Here is a 19,206-nt window from a genome sequence, read left to right as displayed (position 1 = left end):
GCCAGGTCTGAAAGAAAGGCAGGAGGCGAGGATGAAGGAAGGATCTGGGGGCCTGAGTAACCTAATGAGTAGCGACTGTGCGCTGGCCTTTACTGAGGTGAGGAGCACCGCAGGAGGTTTGCAGAGGAGCGGCTAAATGGAAACCAAGTGTTCTGTGTTAAACATGTTAATTTTGAGTCCCTATTAGGTGATGATACACAGCGGGAGCCGGGAAGAGAGGCAGGTGCTGGAGATAAACACTCGGGGTCGTTGGCACCTAAATGGAATCCGAGCCGCGGTCGTAAAGCAATTGCCTCACGAAGCGAGCGCATATCCAGAGAACAAGACGAATGAAGCCTGCGCCCCAGGACACGCTAATGTTTTGAGGTAGCAACCGAGGAGGATCCAGCAAAGAAAACTCGGGACGCGGCAGTGAGGTAGGAGGGCACAGAGGCGTGATGTCCAGGAATAGTAGCCAAGAAAGTGTTTCAAGTGTATCAAATACAGTTGAGGGGTCAAAGATGAGCCCTGGAAATTTCCGTAGAGTGACAACTCTAAAAGCCTGGCTGGAGTGTGGTCAAGAAAGAACAAGAGCCGAGCGTGCGGAGAAAACCAGTACCTTAGCAACGGCCTCTTGCCAAATGAGCGAAGCAGCGCTTGGAATTGTATTTCCCGTTGTTCCTTAGTTCTTTGCAGTTTAATTTTCAGCATGGCCTCCAGTCATTTTAGTATTGAACTTCAGAGTTCAGTGTTGGGGGTTGCAGTAAAAGCTTCATTTTGAACAGTTTAAGTAAGAAATAAAAGAAGGCAGAAACCATGCAGGCATTTCAATTTAGCATTCTTCTCTAAACTATGTTGTTACCATTATATTACTCTAGTTAATCATCTGATGTTAATATCTATGTAGCTTTTCTCCCTCTAAATCTGTCAAAGAGAAGTGAAATGGCTAAACATCCAAATGCCAGAGTTTTTTAAAGCACGTGTTGGATTTAATGAATGTTTTTGTTAAATAGAAGTAGGTTTTGAGGACATCAGGTCTCTGAGATCATTTTGAAAGGGAAAGAGGAAAATGATAGACTTAATGTGATTGCTGCAATGATTTTTTCCTTTATTTTTCCTTTTGGTCTAGGGAGAATAGACCACAAAACAAAATGAGTCATTACCCAGGTGAAAAGTATACTCTCATACCAAAAGAACTTTACAGCAGCTTTCTTATCCCTACATGTAATTTATTCTTTCTTCATTTTGACTTCTACTGACTTTAACAAGGGTATTATGGATAAGAATTACAAGACAATATTAAAACAATGAGTACAACAGTTTGACCTAAATATATTTGCGTGTATCTGAACTTCACTCCTATATCAAGATCCAGCTCCAATAAACTTCCAATGAAATCTTTCCAATCCCTTCCTCCTAGGATAAATCTTTCACCTATAAATGTAAATAATATCCTATCTGTAAATCTCCTTCATTTTTTCATTTATTCAACTATTCATTAAGTGCTTATTATGGGCTAGCACTATTCTAGGTGCTTCAGATGCATCGGTGAACAAAGCAAAGATCCCTGCCTTATGGAGCTGAGATTCTAATGTGGAACAGACCTTGAACCATACACATCGTGAACAAGTAATCACCTAGTATTTAGAAGGTGATAGATTACTTGGTAAAATGAAATGTAGAGCAGAGGAAGGCCGTGTAAGGGATTCCAATTATTTTTTTAATGTTTTTTTTGTTTTGAGAGAGAGAGAGAGAATCCCAAGTAGGCTCTGCACTCAGTATGGAGCCCCACGTGGAACTCGATTCCATGAACTGGAAAGCTAATGACCTGAGCCAAAATCAAGAGTGTGATGCTTCACAAACTGAGCCACCCAGGCATCCATCCAATTATTTAAGTAGAGGTTAAGGTAGGGCTTACTAAGAAAGTGAAATCTGAGCAAATCTGAGGATTTGGAGGGGAGGAAATTAACAACATAGTACAGGAGAGCATTCCAGGCAGCAGGAGGAGCCAATAGAAGGACTGGAAGAGACACACCTGACCTTTTATAAGGAACAGGAAAGAGACCAGAGTGACTTGAGGGAAGTGAGAGAGGAGAAGAGTAGTAGGAGATGAGATCAAAAGTTCATGATGTGGAGTATGAGGGGGCAGATTATGACAGTGAAACGGGGGCCGTTACAGAGTTCTGAGCTGAGGAGTGACATGGTCCAACTTCTTGTTCAAAAGGCCCCTCTGGCTGCTGAGAACAGCTTAGAGGGGAGTCGGATACAAGAGTAGAGAGAGCAGTTAGCAGGCTCTAGCAGCTACCTAAGCAAGAGAGGATGGTGACATAGACTCCGTGCAGACAGCGGAGCTGGTAAGAAGCAGTTGGATTACTTTAACATAGCACTTTTAAATTTTTGTTAATGTGCACATCTTATTACCATTTCTAGACTATACACTCCTTGAAGCCAGGATTTGTGTTCATGCTTACCTTTCCAACAAGGGGTGCTCAGCAATATTTTTAATGACTAAACAAATGGCTACAAGACAAGAATCTAGCTTCTCAATATCTCTGGCACACACCCTGTATTTCAGGGCATATTTATGAATGGACAATAGCACCACCAAGAGCATCAACTTTGAATAAGAAGACTAAAAAAAATCTACATACTGCATAACTGATGGCAGAACAACGTAAAGAGAAAGATGCCCTCATATATAGGAGATTTATTTAATTGCTTACAAGTTTCTAGAAGTAATCTGCTTCTCCATTCTCTCTGCTTTCTCCTTGAGGTAAAATAGTAGCCAAGGGAGAAAGAAATTTCTGGAGAATTCAGGTTCATAGTACGTTTGTCATGGAAATACTATTATAAGAGCCAGTCGAATGACATTCTATAATGCTAACCCTTATTCTAGTTAACACTGCAGGGAAGAAATCTATCTCTGTCTTTAAATTCCATTATAATAAAAAAAACCCAAATGGATAAAAAATAAATACCTTCTCCAACACATACATATCTGGCATTACAATAGCCAAGTGATGCAATCATTTGCTATTAAATCACAAATTTCCAAAACTTCAATATAGCAAGAGGGAAGGAGAATGGGAGGCTAAGGAGAACTGCCAGCTCTCCAGCTTGAGAGACTGGGTGGCTGGAGGGCTGTACTCTAAGTAATGCGGGAGAAAAAGCAAATAAGGCACAAAGAATTGTTCTAAAAAATCAGAATAAGATATCTGACATGATGCATATTTGAGATTACCACTGAATCTACAAATATATATTTGTGGTATGAAGGTCTTTACCCAATGAGCTTATCCATAGTCATGAAAATTAGATCATTAAGGAATAATTATACAAACTTCTTTCATTCCCATCTCCTCTCTAATGTAAAGTATCAACAAGGTAGAGACCAGCAGACAGTATACATTTTAGATATTTGTATTTAGTGACCAAATTATAATTTGGTGAACACTGACATAAAACGAAGAGGAGAATAATAATAATTTTCTAAATACTTTATTTACAAATTAATAGTTGTGGCTTTTTGATTTGGGATCCCAATTTCAAATTACTCACTAATTAGAATTCTGGTACATTTCAATACCCTATGCATTTCATTATTCAAAGACTTTCTTACCATAAAAAGAAGATGAAAAATCTCTCTGATCCTTTATCACATTTGCAGTAGTATTTCTTTTTCTGCTTCCAAATCTGCACTGGGACCATCAACAATGCCAACGAAATGAATCCCTTCTCAAGCAAGAGTCAGAAATCTGTTGTATCTCTCTGCAGAGCTCCCATTAAATAATTTCTTCAGTTTCAGTAATAACCAAAACTCTTGAATAATGTACTCTAGGATGTTCTGTTTCAAGATCTTTAACACTAGAGACATAGACGAGAAAACTTTATATCTTTAATATATATTTCTACACTCATAAATAATGAGTCAGCTTTCATTACACTATAATGCACCAGTAGAATGCTTCCATTCCTAATGTAACCAGATTGTATCTACCTATTATAAAGTAGGAAAGCCCTGTGTACCCTCGCAATAAAAAGCACTGTCTGAATCCGTGTATTTCACATTGCAGGTCGTGACCCGTTTGTGGATCATGAAATCAATCTGGTGAGTCACAATCAGCATTTTCACAAAATAAAATAGAAAACAGTGGAGTAGATAATATCAGAGTGTGTTATATTTTTTCAGGATATGTGTGGCTTTGTGAAAGTTTTATATGTATGAATGTACTAGGTCCTAATGTAAATTATTTCTTACCAAGGGTTGCATTCAAAGAAATTTGAAAGCCACTGGTTTAAATAATCTCATTGGTGGATATTGTTGAGAAATGTCAGGAGCTCAGATATGAAATGAAAATAAATTTTATGAAATATGAAGATTTGTTTTTGTATGATAGCTCCCTAAAAATCAAGCACTTACTTATTTCAAGCTGTCAAATATCTTACAGAATAATACCTAACAAATAGGATCAAAGGTTTCTCCCACACTGTGTTTTATTACTAAGAGTATATGCTCCAACATCACTAAATGACAGATTCTCACTTGATTGATTTAGCCTTTCTGTTTAGTAGTAATTATGGACAGAGGTCTCATTTAGTGGCATTAATATTGTATTTAACTTAAAAATAAATTCAAAAGTTGAGAGATAAAATGCACTGTATGAGTCCTTAGCCAATGAGGACCCTTAAAAGATACGAAAGCAATTGAAAATCCACAAACGCATACGTTCTCATTATATGTAACCTATGTACACACTCCCGAACATCATATTAGTATGTACAAACCAAAGCATAGTCTATATTTAAAGAATAAATGACCATAAATACAAATCTAATGATTGTGTTTCACTGTAATTTTATGAGAAGCCTAAATAACATAGAAATTACATACAGTGCTTTACTTATATTACCAGGAATAAGTTCTATTCGTGGAAATAGTGGAAAAATTTGGCCTAATTTCACAGTACCTAGTTATTCCTTGCCCTGTGATGCCTAATTTATATTTTGGCAAAGAGATTTTAAGTCTGTAGTTACCAATAAAGTATCAATCATGAGTTTTACCTGAACTTGAAACACTCCTCTTTTGAGAGAACTATAGGAAGTGTGAGTTTCTATTTTATTTCATTTCTATCACTCCATTCCTTAGGTTCTTTATAGTGTTTTTAAAAATCCATAATATAATTCTATGAGAGTTAACATAATAGACTGTAACAGCTGTTATGGTCTATTGTGTAAATAAGTAATTACAGAATTTACAGACTATCATGTAAATATGTAATTATGGACTTTTTAAAATGTGCATTATTTACTCGATAGTCTATCGTTTACATATGTAATTATGGACTTTAAAACATGTATTATTTACTCAGTCTGTAACAGCTCCTTGGGACAGAGTCGTTCTGGCCTATCGGGTAAACATGTAATTACAGAAATTTTTTAAATATGTATTATTTATCTGATAGTGCTGCTACAGATTATCACATCCATACGTAATCAGATTTAAAAAAAAATGGTTGTCATTACTTTGTATAATGCTTCCACAAGTCAATTCAGAGATTGCCGGTTCATGGATCAGTTACTGAAAACCATGCAGGGATTCCATCATTTAGGAGACTTGCAAAGAATAGTACTGTTCTGCAAGTTACCTAAATAAATTTTCAAGTTTCCAAAAAGTGATCCCAAAAAGAACAAGTCATTTTGAGAGAAAGGATGCTTTGACGACAGTCTCTAGCTTCAGGTACTAATTTCATTTTTCCACAGTTACCTACATTACCATAATACTTATTTTAAAAAGCCAGAACTTCTTAACATATTTGGTCTCTTTGAAGGAGCATATTTGGAATGCATTATACCTGTTGTCTTTTTCCATTCTCAGTTATGCATATCTCCTTATGATGACAATTTAAACCACTTGCCAATTTCTGTGGTGTAAATACTCCCACCAAAACACATTTTAAGCTACCAGAAAGATCTCACTTAACTTGGACTGTCCCTTAACTACCAAACCATAATGGCAGTTGGGAACCCATTTCAGCATACCACTGCCTTTCAAGCCATCTCACATTTCAGTTATTGGCTTGTGGTATCTGAACCTTATTTTGCGGTAGACTCTGAAGAAGTCGGAAACAAAAGCCCAGTTGCTAAAGGCACATGCATCAAGTGTTTGAAATTTAAAACTCAGTGAGTCAATAAGAGACCCTGTAGTGACCTATTCCCTGGCTCCAAAAATGCTGCAATCCCCATCCTGAATGTGTTACACAGCACTGTGAGGATGGGAGGGCATTGTTGGCCATGACCAATAGGAAACCAATCTTTGGGTGACACATTACAGTTGAGGTGCACCTATGAACATCAGTTTGGCAAGAATGTTCTAGAGGTGATTAAAGTATCAGATGAGCGACTGGGATGGAGAACTTGTAAGATCTCTCCTAATCCTATGATACTGTATTTTGTGATTTAATAAATGAATGAAATAAAGGTCAAATATATCACATTTCAAGAAGCCATCCCTAGTTCCACAGTTGTGTACTAACAGATTTAATTGTCATTTCTTTCTCTTTAACATTTATTCATTTTTGAGAGACAGAGAACACAAGCAGGGGAGGGGCAGAGGGAGAGGGAGAGACAGAATTTCAAGCAGGCTCCAGGCTCCAAGAGGTCATCAAAGGGCCCCACACGGGGCTCGAACCCACGAACCATGAGATCATGACCTGAGCCAAAGTCGGATGCTCAACTGACTGAGTCACCCAGGCTCCCCTAATTGCCATTTCTAACTGAGTAATAAGTTATAAGCTCAGCTGGGCAACTCTGGAAGACAAACCTTCAGAGAAATGCTGTAAAAATGAACTTCAGATACTGACAATACCAAAACTAAGGATGTTAGTGTCGTGTCTTTTATTTTTTGAGATGTGCCTTTAAACATCTGATTGAATATCTATAGATAAATCATAAAGATGGGTAATCTATCCACTGATCATTAATTATTTTAAGTATCCCTAATTTCAGGTTTAGGGAGAATACACTCATCCCCTTATAGAGCACCGACAGGGCACGATAAATTCTCTGTATAATAGGTAGTGTTAAACACATCAAGCTGTGTGGTCAGTATAATAGACTGTCAGGGTGAAAGAGATTTCGAGTAATTCCATCCAAAGGGAATGAGATATTATATACATTTGTCTAAGATGCTCGTAAGATTTTGTTTCATTTCACCACTCAAAACACCCTGTAGAAAGCAGGACCCTCCACATGCACTAAATTTTAGTTGTGCTGGAGCCTTTATCAAGACCTGACACCACGGGTTGCATACCTTCAGGGAGAGATTGTGTTCCCAAATGTTTAAATCCCCATGTAGAGCAAAACACAAAATATACATTACATTAGAGTATCACATGGCCAACGACTGGCTAGAGCATGCCTGGAAGAGGGCAGGTGCTGCCTGCCAGAGGCTGCAATTTAATATCCTGCTATAAAAGCAATAGGAGGCTCCTGTTCATCTGAAACCTAGAACCTATAATAAAAACAGTGAACAATTCAAAACTGGCACATTACTCCTACTGGCTGTTTAGGTGCCAGGATTTTTTACCATGCCAGAGTCGCAAACTGTGTATAGTACCCTGAAAACAACTGAGCCCTTCTTATGTGCAAGGTGGAATTGTGGGTAGTGAGGGCTTTACTATACGGGAAATTCTGTTTTCTTTGTTTTAAGGAAATGAGCATAATATGTGTCCCGGTGGTTATTTAGGGAAATCGCTTATTCTGGGTTCATTAAAAGGCTTGAACTACATAATTTGATATAAAGTAAGACTTACAGCAGGTAACAGTCTGAGGCACAGAAATGGGAAAGGTAAGCCAGAATTTATAAACGTTCGTTTCATCCAGGTGCACCTCACTTTAAACAATAAATGCATCCCAGGAGTGAAGTGAAAATAAAATACTTACAAATTGAATCATGTTTTAAATTAAACTAGGGATATGGTTACTTAGGGGAGGCTTCAGCTGGTTCTTTAGTAATGTGGATGACCGATTTGCAATTTATCAGTTTATGAAATATGAATTTTCAGATGTCAAATTTTAAAGCAGAGTACATCCATACATATATTTATATGTGTGTATATATACTTACAACTACATAGCCTTATAAATATTCTCAAAGTCCTACAGTTAAAATCAAAATACAGCAAAGACATTCATGTTTAGCTTGATCCATATGGATTTTCTGGGTTTAAAGGAACATATAAAATATTTGCTTGAATGAGGATGTGTTAGAAAATGAAAAACAAAGGTTTCTAGCATTGCAGTTAGTTATCTGTGAAGTGGGAGTGTCGAGCAGTAAAACTCCGTGTCCACTTGGCTGCGACAATTAATATGGAGCTATTTTCAAGGTGGGATTATGGGCAATGGAACCTCTAGGGATGGGCTGTTTTGCCCATGCGTTAAATCCTCATTTTGTGTGAACTTAATGAAAAGATTGCAGTATGTTCTGTCAATGGTTCCTAGAGCATGGAGATGTCTCTTTCTTTTTCCCCTGAGTAAATGTAGTGAGATTCGTGCTGCATTTTATGGATGGCAATGTCAAGAAAGTGTGTGCTTTTTACTTTGTTTAGAAGTCCTGAAGATAGACTTAAAATCATGTAGGGAAATGCAGTTAGTCTATGGATGGAATATTGACTGGATGCACAATCAGTGGATTTGTAAACTTTGCTGTGTTTGGGGAAAACCTCTAACGTTATAAAATATCAAGAAGAAAGAGTTGAGTTTTTCTATAGCATTTTAAATTAGGCATGGCTATTTTCAACAGAAGCTTGTTGGTCTGCTCTAAAAAAGTTTTTATTTATTATTCTAACTAGTTTGAATTCACAAGTGTGGTGTGCTATAGCCAGAATAAAGACTTGCTTTGCACAGAAATGTTCAGATGCTGTAATACAGGCAAGCGTATGCTTATCTTCTTTTGATAAAAGACTGCTTGAGGATAGCAAATGCACAATACTGATAATAACAAAAAGCCCAGGGTAGAGTGGACAGGAAGAGAAACCAACAGGTGAGGCACCCTTGGTGTACTTGCCACTAGGTGCCCAGTCGACCTTCGGGCAACCATAGCACAGCCCGCATACCCTAGATCCATCAATGAGGAAGGGTTCACTGGAGCTAAACTATGTGTGGACATCTGCATGAAGCCGAAGTCCATCCAGAGGTATGCATATAGTCAGGGTGCTCCCTCCCTTCACCCCTCCCCAGTCCATGACTTATGCAGGACCAAACTTGTTTTTCCCTCATGTTGCTGAAAAACACATCACCTTGGGACTCCGGCTACCACAAAATATCCAGGGTCCTAGCAAACAACTCAGAGGCTCTGCATAATTTGCACCCATGACCCAGTTTCCTCGATCTCAGAATTCTGTCCTTAAGTGGAATCCAGACTCCAAAGTTTTGGAATTAAACGGGTCTTGATTCAGTAGTCCAGAGCTTATTTTTGTTTTGAACACCATGGAATTTGGGGGGTAGAAGGAGATTTTAGAGATAAGTCAAATCCCTTCACTTTATATTTTTTTAATGTTTATTTATTTTTGAGAGAGAGAGGAAGGGAATGCACGAATGGGGTAGAGGCAGAGAGAAAGACAGAGGATCCAAAGCAGGCTCCGTGCTGACAACAGAGAGCCCAATGTGGGGCTCAAACTCATGAACTGCGAGATCACAACCTGAGCTAAAACCAAGAGCCAGATGCTCAACGAACTGAGCCACCCAGGCACTCCTCAAATCCCTTCACTTTAAGTTTGAGAAAACTAAGGCCCAGAAAACTGACCTGAGCTGGCAGTCCACTGGCTAGTGGCCCAGCCATAGGCGGATCTTCATTCTAAGGAAAAGGAAAGAACCCTGATTAAGCTAAACGTAAGGTGCTGTATATGTTACCTCATTTCATACTGGCAAAGCCCCTCAGAGGCACTCATCTTTATCATCCCCATTCACAGAGTAAAGCAAGTGAGATCAGAGCAGTTGCCTGGGGCATCCAGGTGGCTCAGTCGGTTAAGTGTCTGGCTTCAGCTCAGGTCATGATGTCACTGTTCTTGAGTTCGAGTCCTGTGTTGGGCTGTATGCTGACAGCTCGGAGTCTGGAACCTGTTTCAGATTCTGTGTCTTCCTCTCTCTCTCTTGCCTCTCCCCTGCTCGCACTGTCTCTCTCTCAAAAATAAAATAAATATTAAAAAAATAATAACAGTTGACTAACTTGCCCCAAATCATATACCTTGTGAGCAATTTGCTGAAAAACCATTCACTGATTTGGCCAATTTACCAAATGATGAATTTGAAGAATGGCCAGTCTGCTGAGTTTACCAAGAACTTCTTTCTTTTTTTTTTTAAACGTTTATTTATTTTTGAGACAGAGAGAGACAGAGCATGAGCAGGGGAGGGGCAGAGAGAAAGGGAAACACAGAATCTGAAACAGGCTCTAGGCTCTGAGCGGTCAGCACAGAGCCCGACGTGGGGCTCGAACTCACAGACCGTGAGATCATGACCTGAGCCGAAGTCAGATGCTTAACTGACCAAGCCACCCAGGCGCCCCAAGAACTTATTTCTTTAAACTATGATTTTTATAGCAATTCATATTATCCATAGTAGTGAAAGCTTTTGAAGATTACTTTTAACATTTTAGTCAACTGTTTTTATGTTGTCTTCATGAGCACACGTTTTAGGAATAAATTTGTATTGGTGATTAATATAAATCAAATTTGAGCTCTTAATTACAAGGTCCATTATAAAATCCCGTCTGGGCATTCATACTTTCTTACTATTGCTTATAATGGTATCTGCTTTCATCCTGAATCTTGTGCTAACCACGTCAACATAACAAAGGAGCAGAAGTCATAAACTTTCTGCATTTTCTGAAATTTCTAGCAAACTGAGTTGCATGGAATGGTTCAACAGCCTATAACGGTATTTCCAAGATTTCATTTTGTTTAGTCTTAGTTTTAGTTCGTTTTTTAGTTTGCCACAGCCATTTATACCCCGCAGTCCAGCAGCTCATTTGTCAGTCCAGACCAGCCAAATGTCCTTTCCTGTTTGTTTCACATCTCAAGCACTTCAAAAATGTTTAAAATACATTGCAAGTAATCCATTTAATTTATCCAGTTAGCAAATCTCTGAATCAAAAAAGGACAAAAAGCAACGGGCCCAATTAAACGAGTTGGGTGACAGAAGCTCATCTTATTCTTAGGATTTATAAAAGTCCTTGAATTTAGAACAAGGACAACAGCATGATGTGAAATAAATGAACTGTAATTCCCCAACGTCAGGGACCAATACGTGAAGAAAACCTGGAGAACGCTGAATTTTAGAGCTTAGCAACTAATGTAAAATGGCTACAGCAAAAATAAAAATTAAGAGTTCAAAACTAATCTAAAACTTTGAAATAGCCTTTCAAGCTGCTATGGCCGCCTTACTCAATGGGATCTGTGATAAACTTAAGAGAAGCATCATTGAAGGAAAGTGTTGATAAATCTGTGATTTGGCAAATTGGCCCTTCCATGAACTACTTGATAAGGGAATTGGATTTTGGTGAATTGGCTTTCAAAGAAATGGTTTTTGGAGAAATAACGATTTAAGGAATTAGTCCTTCAGAAGGTTCTTTTTTTGGGGGGGGGCACATTGATACACTTTCCGATCACCAGAAGGTAAGGTACGGAAACGTGTCTGCTGACTCCAAAACTAACATTCTAACCTCCTACCCTTTCCAATTAACCACATAATTGGATGTAAAGTGGAAAGATTTTTGAAGTTCCTTAGAGCCCAAGAAAAGAAACATGGACCGAAAATGTTAGACCACTGAAGAAGTTCCCCCTTAGAAGTATTATAAGTATATTAAATCAGATCTCAGAGTTGAGTTCAATGCAAATCCTGCACTATTTGTCCCAGTAGAAGAGTAAGATAGAGTGATTTTGACGTGCCTGGTAAGAAAGCGCTTTCCCTGATACCAAGAACCTTAATTTGAGCAAGACTCAAACATTTATATTCATATCATGTGGATCTGTCTGGCCACAGTTAATTTGAGCATGTCACTTTATTCCCTGTACAGCATATCTAAAGCTTTAAGGCAGATTCAGGGAGCCTTTTCTTCCTGAAACACAAACACTACACAACTCTCTCATTAACTGGAACTTTCACGTCTGCACTGAAGAGAAAATAGAACTTAAAGCTCTGTCCTACCTAGTATATGTCAAACAGCACAGATTAGAGAAGGTGTGTTTGACAATGGCATTTTATTCAGGCTTGTGAGGGAAAGAGCCGGACAAGTTGTAAACCTGCATAACCATGCAACAAAAATAACTGCAACGATGTTTAAAAGATATACTAAAATGAAAATGTTTAAGATACTTGACAAAGGCAAAAGTTTGCCTGTTACTCATTTGATGTCACCCCAATTTGTCACAACTGTTGAAAAGGTATGCCTTTACAACTTTAGAGCTAAAACCACTCCCAGGTCTTATGGAGCCACAGGTGGAACTGGGAGTGTGTTTCCAGGAGTGGGGAAGAGAAAAACAATTATTTAGTAATATTTTCAACTTGAAAGTGTCTAGGTCAGTTCTGTTCACAGTAATATAATGTAAGCCACATACATATTTTTGAATGTTCTAGCTACATTTTAAAAAGTGAAGGACAGATGAAATTAATTTTAAGAGACAGAGACAGAGCATGTGCAGGGGAGGAGCAGAGAGAGAGAGGGAGACACAGATCTGAAGCAGGCTCCGGGCTCTGAGCTTTCAGTACAGAACCCAATGCGGGGCTCAAAATCACGAGCCGTGAGATCATGACCTGAGCTGAAGTCGGACGCTTAACCAACTGAGCCACCCAGGCACCCCTGAAATTAATTTAAATATTTTTTTAACGTTTATTTATTTTTGAGGCAGAGAGAAAGCATGAACGGGGGAGGGTCAGTGAGAGGGAGACACAGAATCTGAAACAGGCTCCAGGCTCTGAGCTGTCAGCACAGAGCCCTACGCGGGGCTCGAACTCACGGACCGCGAGATCATGACCTGAGCCGAAGTTGGCCGCTTAACCGACTGAGCCACCCAGGCGCCCCTTAAAGTACATATTCTTTAACCCCCAATGCAACCAAATTTTAGCATTTTAACCTCATAATCAATATAAAATATTAATGAGATATTTTACATGTTTCGTAGTAAGTCTTCAAAAATCTGGTGTGTATTTTATACGTACAGCACAATTCAGTTTGGACTATCTACATTTCAAGCACTGAATAGCCACACGTGACTAGTAGTTGCTCTATTGGACAGCATGGGTCTGAATCCACAGTCTCATTTGAAAAGGGAAGTTGCTTTGAGGGTCTTGGAGTTGGGTGATTCTGTCTGGATTGGACTGCAGTTTGTTTGTTGTTAATTCTGAACGTCAGCCTGCTAAAGGCTATAGGCCAAAGGAGACCTCCAAACTCTGGGCTCTAATTCATACCTCAGTTAACATGAAAGTAATATTACCAACTTGCAAAATGTTTGGGCTGTCCCCTGCTTTTCTAAATGTTTTCATTTACATCTAAGGCCAAATGGGTAAGAAGTACCGGAACCCTCTTCTCTTCCCTGTCTCCCAACTCTGGTCGTCCTTAGTACTCTACTCCATTTCCATCCACTGGATTGTCAAGAAACACCATTCCTGAGTGCAGCTTGCCTTTATACATATATATTTTTTTAGGTTTGTTTATTTTGAGAGGGAGAGTGGAAGGGGCAGAAAGACAGGGAGGGAGAGGGAGAATCCCAAGAAGACTCCCCACTGTCAGCACAGAGCCCGATGCAGGGCTCAGTTTCACGAACTGTGAGATCATGACCTGAGCCGAGATCAAGAGTCGGACATCGGATGCTTAACCAACTGAGCCACCCAGGCACCCCTGGTTTGCCTTATATTTTGACACAGGATAGAGGTATTTCTACTCCAAGCCTCTGCCCAGGCAGCTCTGCTCCCAGCGCTCTGTGAACAGTGCTGCCTGCGTCCCCACACCTCCACCGCCTGGCTGACTCCTGATTGCTGTGTGGAGTCTGCTTTCTTTCACTTGCCCTTAAAACCCCGATGCCACCTAGAAAACCATCCTGGACTGCCTCAAAGACCCAGACCCAATGCCCTTCCACCATGCTCTCTTGGCAAACACTGTGAGCTCTTATGCCACATTATTTCCAGTGTGTCTCTCACTCTGCAGCATTATCACATCTGCCTATTGTCCCTCTCTTCCCCCCCACCCCCAAGATGGCGAGAAAAAGTATCTTCTTGACCTTTGTAGTTACAGTGCCCAGTACAGAACAGGTACTCAAAGCTCATGGACAAGAAATATGAAACAGTATAGAAAGTATAATCAAGTTCATTTTTTCAAATGATACATTGTTTAAAAGCATACGCCTAACATGTTTTATAGCCAAAATGAATGTAAAGTTCAACCGTTAACTTCTAAGTTCCAGGTGTTGTGCCAGATCTTGAGGCTACAGAGGTAAACCATTCTCTAGACTCTCAGAGATGGCAGTTAACTGATGGTTAAGATGAAGTCTTCTCAAAGCCCTCATCGAGGGTGAATACCAAGCAGCCTGGGAAGTTACTTAAAAAGCAGACTCTGATTCAGGCCGTCAGGGGTTAGCCCCAGATTCTGCCTTTCTGACAAGCTCCCAAGGGCCACTTCTGGTCCAAGGATCCCACTTTAAGTAGGACAGGACTGTGGTCCAGGAGTCAGGGACCTGAAATTTAACTCTGACTCCTATTGTATGGATATGAGTCTTTACTCTCAGTACTGCCAAGTCTGCTTGCTCAACTCTTAAACTACCTTGGAGAAGAGAGTAGGTTTGGGCTGCTCATTAAATCACCTGGAGCTAATTTTAGAATGCTGATGCCCAGAACACAACCTGCACCTAGTAACTCGGAATCTCTGCAGGCAGGGGTCAGGCATCAGTTTTGTTTTGTTTTGTTTTGTTTTGTTTTGTTTTGGTGCAGGGGAAGGGCAGGGAGAGAAAGAATCCCTAGCAGGCTCCTTGCTCTGAGCACAGAGCCTAATGCAGGGCTCGAACCCACAAAGCATGAGATCATACCCTGAGCCAAAATCCAGAGTCAGACTCTTAACCAACTGAGGCACCCAGGCACCCCAGGCATCAGTATTTTTATTTAAAAAAAATTTTTTTTTCAACATTTATTTGTTTTTTTGGGACAGAGAGAGACAGAGCATGAACGGGGGAGGGGCAGAGAGAGAGGGAGACACAGAATCGGAAACAGGCTCCAGGCTCTGAGCCATCAGCCCAGAGCCCGACGCGGGGCTCGAACTCACGGACCGCGAGATCGTGACCTGGCTGAAGTCGGACGCTTAACCGACTGCGCCACCCAGGCGCCCCAGGCATCAGTATTTTTAAACTCCCAGGGCTGAGAAGTGCTGAAGTGTTACTAGCTAGATATGTTGATTATTAACTCAATTGATTGGTGTTAATGAGGTCAGAGATAAGCAAATGATGCTCCCCTGCCAGATGACTTTATTCTATTCTGGTGGTGGTACTTCCATGTCATTGTTGGTACCATTTCCAACACTAAAAAGGCAACACAAAACACAGACCTTGATACAATTGTGCACAGAAGGAAAGCTATACTGATACCATAAAGAATCATCAGCTAAGCTTCCCAACTTTTTGCAGTCACCACCCTTGACTCATGAGATCAAATGAAAACAGGATTTTTTCCAGGGAAAAATAGTAAAACCAGACTCCAAGGAGCCACTGGATATTTTTTCCTTGCACAGGCAGTCCCATCCTAGGTTCTTTTTCAATTAGTTTTTAAATTTGAAAAATTGAAATGAAAAACTCCAAACTTTAAAACTATGCTTTGTCCGTTAAAAGAAAAACCCTTTATAATTCTTACCACATCTCTTTGTGCTAGGTTAAGAGAGAAACATCCAAACTTCTAGTCTTGACTTTTAAGATGTCTTAGTTTCAAACCTGTTACTGTCTTTAATGTGAAAAAAAAAAAAAAATTGGTTGAAGAAAGAAAACAAGAATTAGATTTTTATTCAACTCAAGTAATGAATTGCTTTGTAGCACAGCAGTAGCATTTGTCATTAAAATACTGATTTTTCCCCTTTAATTAGTTTTTGCTTTTGTCAAGATATGCTGCTCATGTTTTGCCAAAAAAAAAAAAAAAGATTATTTGTTTAACAAATTTATCAACAAATAGCTAAAGAGTATACAATACACCCAAAACATCCTAGGATTTGAGAGGCAAAAATATATGATGTCCTGTTATCTTCAAAGGCCTGAGGAGATTAAACTTACATTCTATGAAAAATATAGCTAAAATTATGAACAAAAAGTAATAAAAGCTAAAATAGTAGCTTTAAAGGGTTCAGAGAAGACAGATTGCTCACTTCCAACTGGAATGGAGTAATGCAAGGCTAAATAGGGATGGGAAAGGTTTTACCTGAACCTTGAAGGGTGGGCAGAGATTAGATGATTAGCCCAGAAAAAAGACAATCTGTGACCAAGAGCATGAAGAAAGGAAAGCATAAGATGGGCTTAAAAATAGTGACGAGGGGTGCCTGGGTGGCTAAGTTGGTTAAGCATCTGACTCTTGATTTCAGCTCAGGTCTTGATCTCAGGGTTGGTGAGATCAAGCCCCTTGTTGGGCTCTGTGCTGACAAAGTGGGGCCTGCTTGGAATTCTCTGTCTCCTTCCAACGTTTGTTTATTTTTGGGACAGAGAGAGACAGAGCATGAACGGGGGAGGGTCAGAGAGAGAGGGAGACACAGAATCGGAAACAGGCTCCAGGCTCTGAGCCATCAGCCCAGAGCCTGATGCGGGGCTCGAACTCACGGACCGCGAGATCGTGACCTGGCTGAAGCCGGACGCTTAACCGACTGCGCCACCCAGGCGCCCCTCTGTCTCCTTCCAAGGAAGGAAGGAAGGAAGGAAGGAAGGAAGGAAGGAAGGAAGGAAGGAAGGAAGGAAGGGAGGGAGGGAGGGAGGGAGGGAGGGAGGAAGGAAGGAAGGAAGGAAGGAAGGAAGGAAGGAAGGAAGGAAGAAATTGTAATGAGACAAGTAAAGAGATTGATGAGACAAGAGTATTTGACCTGGATCAGGTGAAAAGTTCCACTTCACCCAGGTTTAGGTCCAAAGGGTTAAGGACTATGAACTAAGCAAAACATAGTTAGGCAAATTGGATTAATTCTTCTGTTCTCCAGGGACAGGGTAAAGGGGTAAAGTTGATAAAAATAAATTGGTATAAGAGTTGACAAAGGTAAGGTGATAAGGGGGGGCCACAATGAATGTACCTGAAGGCTAGACTAAGGATTTTTATTTTAAAAATTTCCTATAGGTAATGGGAAATTGACTAAGGCTTTTGTCTGTTTGCTTGCTTACTTGTTTGTTTTAAGTAGCACAATGAGGGATGCTTGGGTGGCTCAGTGGTTAAGCATCTGGCTCTTGATTTTGGCTCAAGTTATGATCTCATGGTTCATAGGTTCAAGCCCCATGTCACACTCTTGAACTGACAGCATGGAGCCTGGATTCTCTCTGTCTGCCCCTCTCTTGCTCATGCTCTCTCTCTCTCAAAATAAAAAGAAAAATAAACATTAAAAAATAAACAATAAGTAGCACAATAAAAGTGATGTCTTCAAGAAGACAAACTTTGAAGCCATATATAGCACAAGTTAGAGTGGAACAGAACTTGAGATGGAAGAATGGATTAGTGCAGCAATGAAGAGAAGCTGATCTGGATCCTAGCTATAGAAAGAAGGAGGTGTCAGAGAAATGGAGGAATGATAAAAAGTAGGACTCATTAATGAATAAATCTGAGAGGTACCCCTTGGTGTTCCATTCATAAACTCCTAACACTCGCTTCTTCATTCTGAAGCCTGCTTGCTGTGAATACCTGTGATCTCTGCTTGAGGTCTTCAGCCTGGCTGGGAGAACATGCTTGGCCCACATGCAGGATGAGCCAGAAGTACCAGAGAGCAGAGAGATAACACCCTTAGAAGCAGCCTGAACCAATAAGAACGGGGATGTGGAAGATAAATGCTACAGATTCCTCACCCCTCCATTGGAATAATTCTTAGTTCTACACTGTCCCTCAGAGTGCCCCAATGGGATTAAACCTCAATTTCCCAGTGGCAACTTGCTTGATAATGGACCATGTCTTGTCTTTCTTTTATGCCTTATCTCCTTTTCCCAAGGTCTCATCAGCATTTCTTGTATCACTCCCAAATAAACTTGTGGCACTAGTCTCCTTGCCTTGGTGTCGGCTTGCAGAGGAACCTAAACTAACAGTTAAGAAGAGAGTAGAATTGGGGCGCCTGGGTGGCGCAGTCGGTTAAGCGTCCGACTTCAGCCAGGTCACGATCTCGCGGTCTGTGAGTTCGAGCCCCGCGTCGGGCTCTGGGCTGATGGCTCAGAGCCTGGAGCCTGTTTCTGATTCTGTGTCTCCCTCTCTCTCTGCCCCTCCCCCGTTCATGCTCTGTCTCTCTCTGTCCCAAAAATAAAATAAACGTTGAAAAAAAAAAAAAAAAAAAAAAGAAGAGAGTAGAATTAAAAATTAGGCAGAATAATGACTCCCCCCTCACCCACCAAGATGTTCATATCTTCATCCTAAGAATCTGTCAATGTGATACTTTCTGTGGCAAAGGGGACTTGGTAAAGTCCATGAAATGGGGACTAGCCAGATGTGTCCAATCAAATCATGTAGATTCTCAAAAGCAGAGAACTGTTCCCAGCTGTGGTTAGAGGGAGATGTGACAATGGAAGAAAAGTCAGATGCAACATTGCTGGCTTTGAAGATGGAGGAAAGGAGCCATGAGCCAAGGAATGTGGGTGGCCTCCAGAATCTGGAAAAGGCAAAGGAAATGGATTTTCTCCATTTCTCCAGGGCCCTTAGAAAGGAATGTAACCCTACTGACATCTTGACTATATTCCAGTGAGGCCATGACCTACAGGACTGTGAGATAATAAATTTGGGTTGTCCTGAGCAATGAAGTTTGTAGTAAATTTTAGTAACAGCAACAGAAAGTTTATACATTATTTTAAAACTACAGCCACTGAAATTTTGAGGCAGTCATAAAAAGTGAACTATAACAGAAGACATTGATTTTTTAAAAGATGCCGGTTTGAATGCTCAATATGTTGAGCTATGTGTATGTTCTTGATAGTAGGATATTCTTAGATATTCACAGAGCCTCTTGTATATATGTAGTATCATTCTTCAACTAATTATGAG

Source organism: Leopardus geoffroyi, chromosome A3 (genome assembly GCF_018350155.1).
Source record: "Leopardus geoffroyi isolate Oge1 chromosome A3, O.geoffroyi_Oge1_pat1.0, whole genome shotgun sequence".
In the NCBI taxonomy this organism is placed as follows: Eukaryota; Metazoa; Chordata; class Mammalia; order Carnivora; family Felidae; genus Leopardus; species Leopardus geoffroyi.
This window is presented reverse-complemented; position numbering follows the sequence as displayed.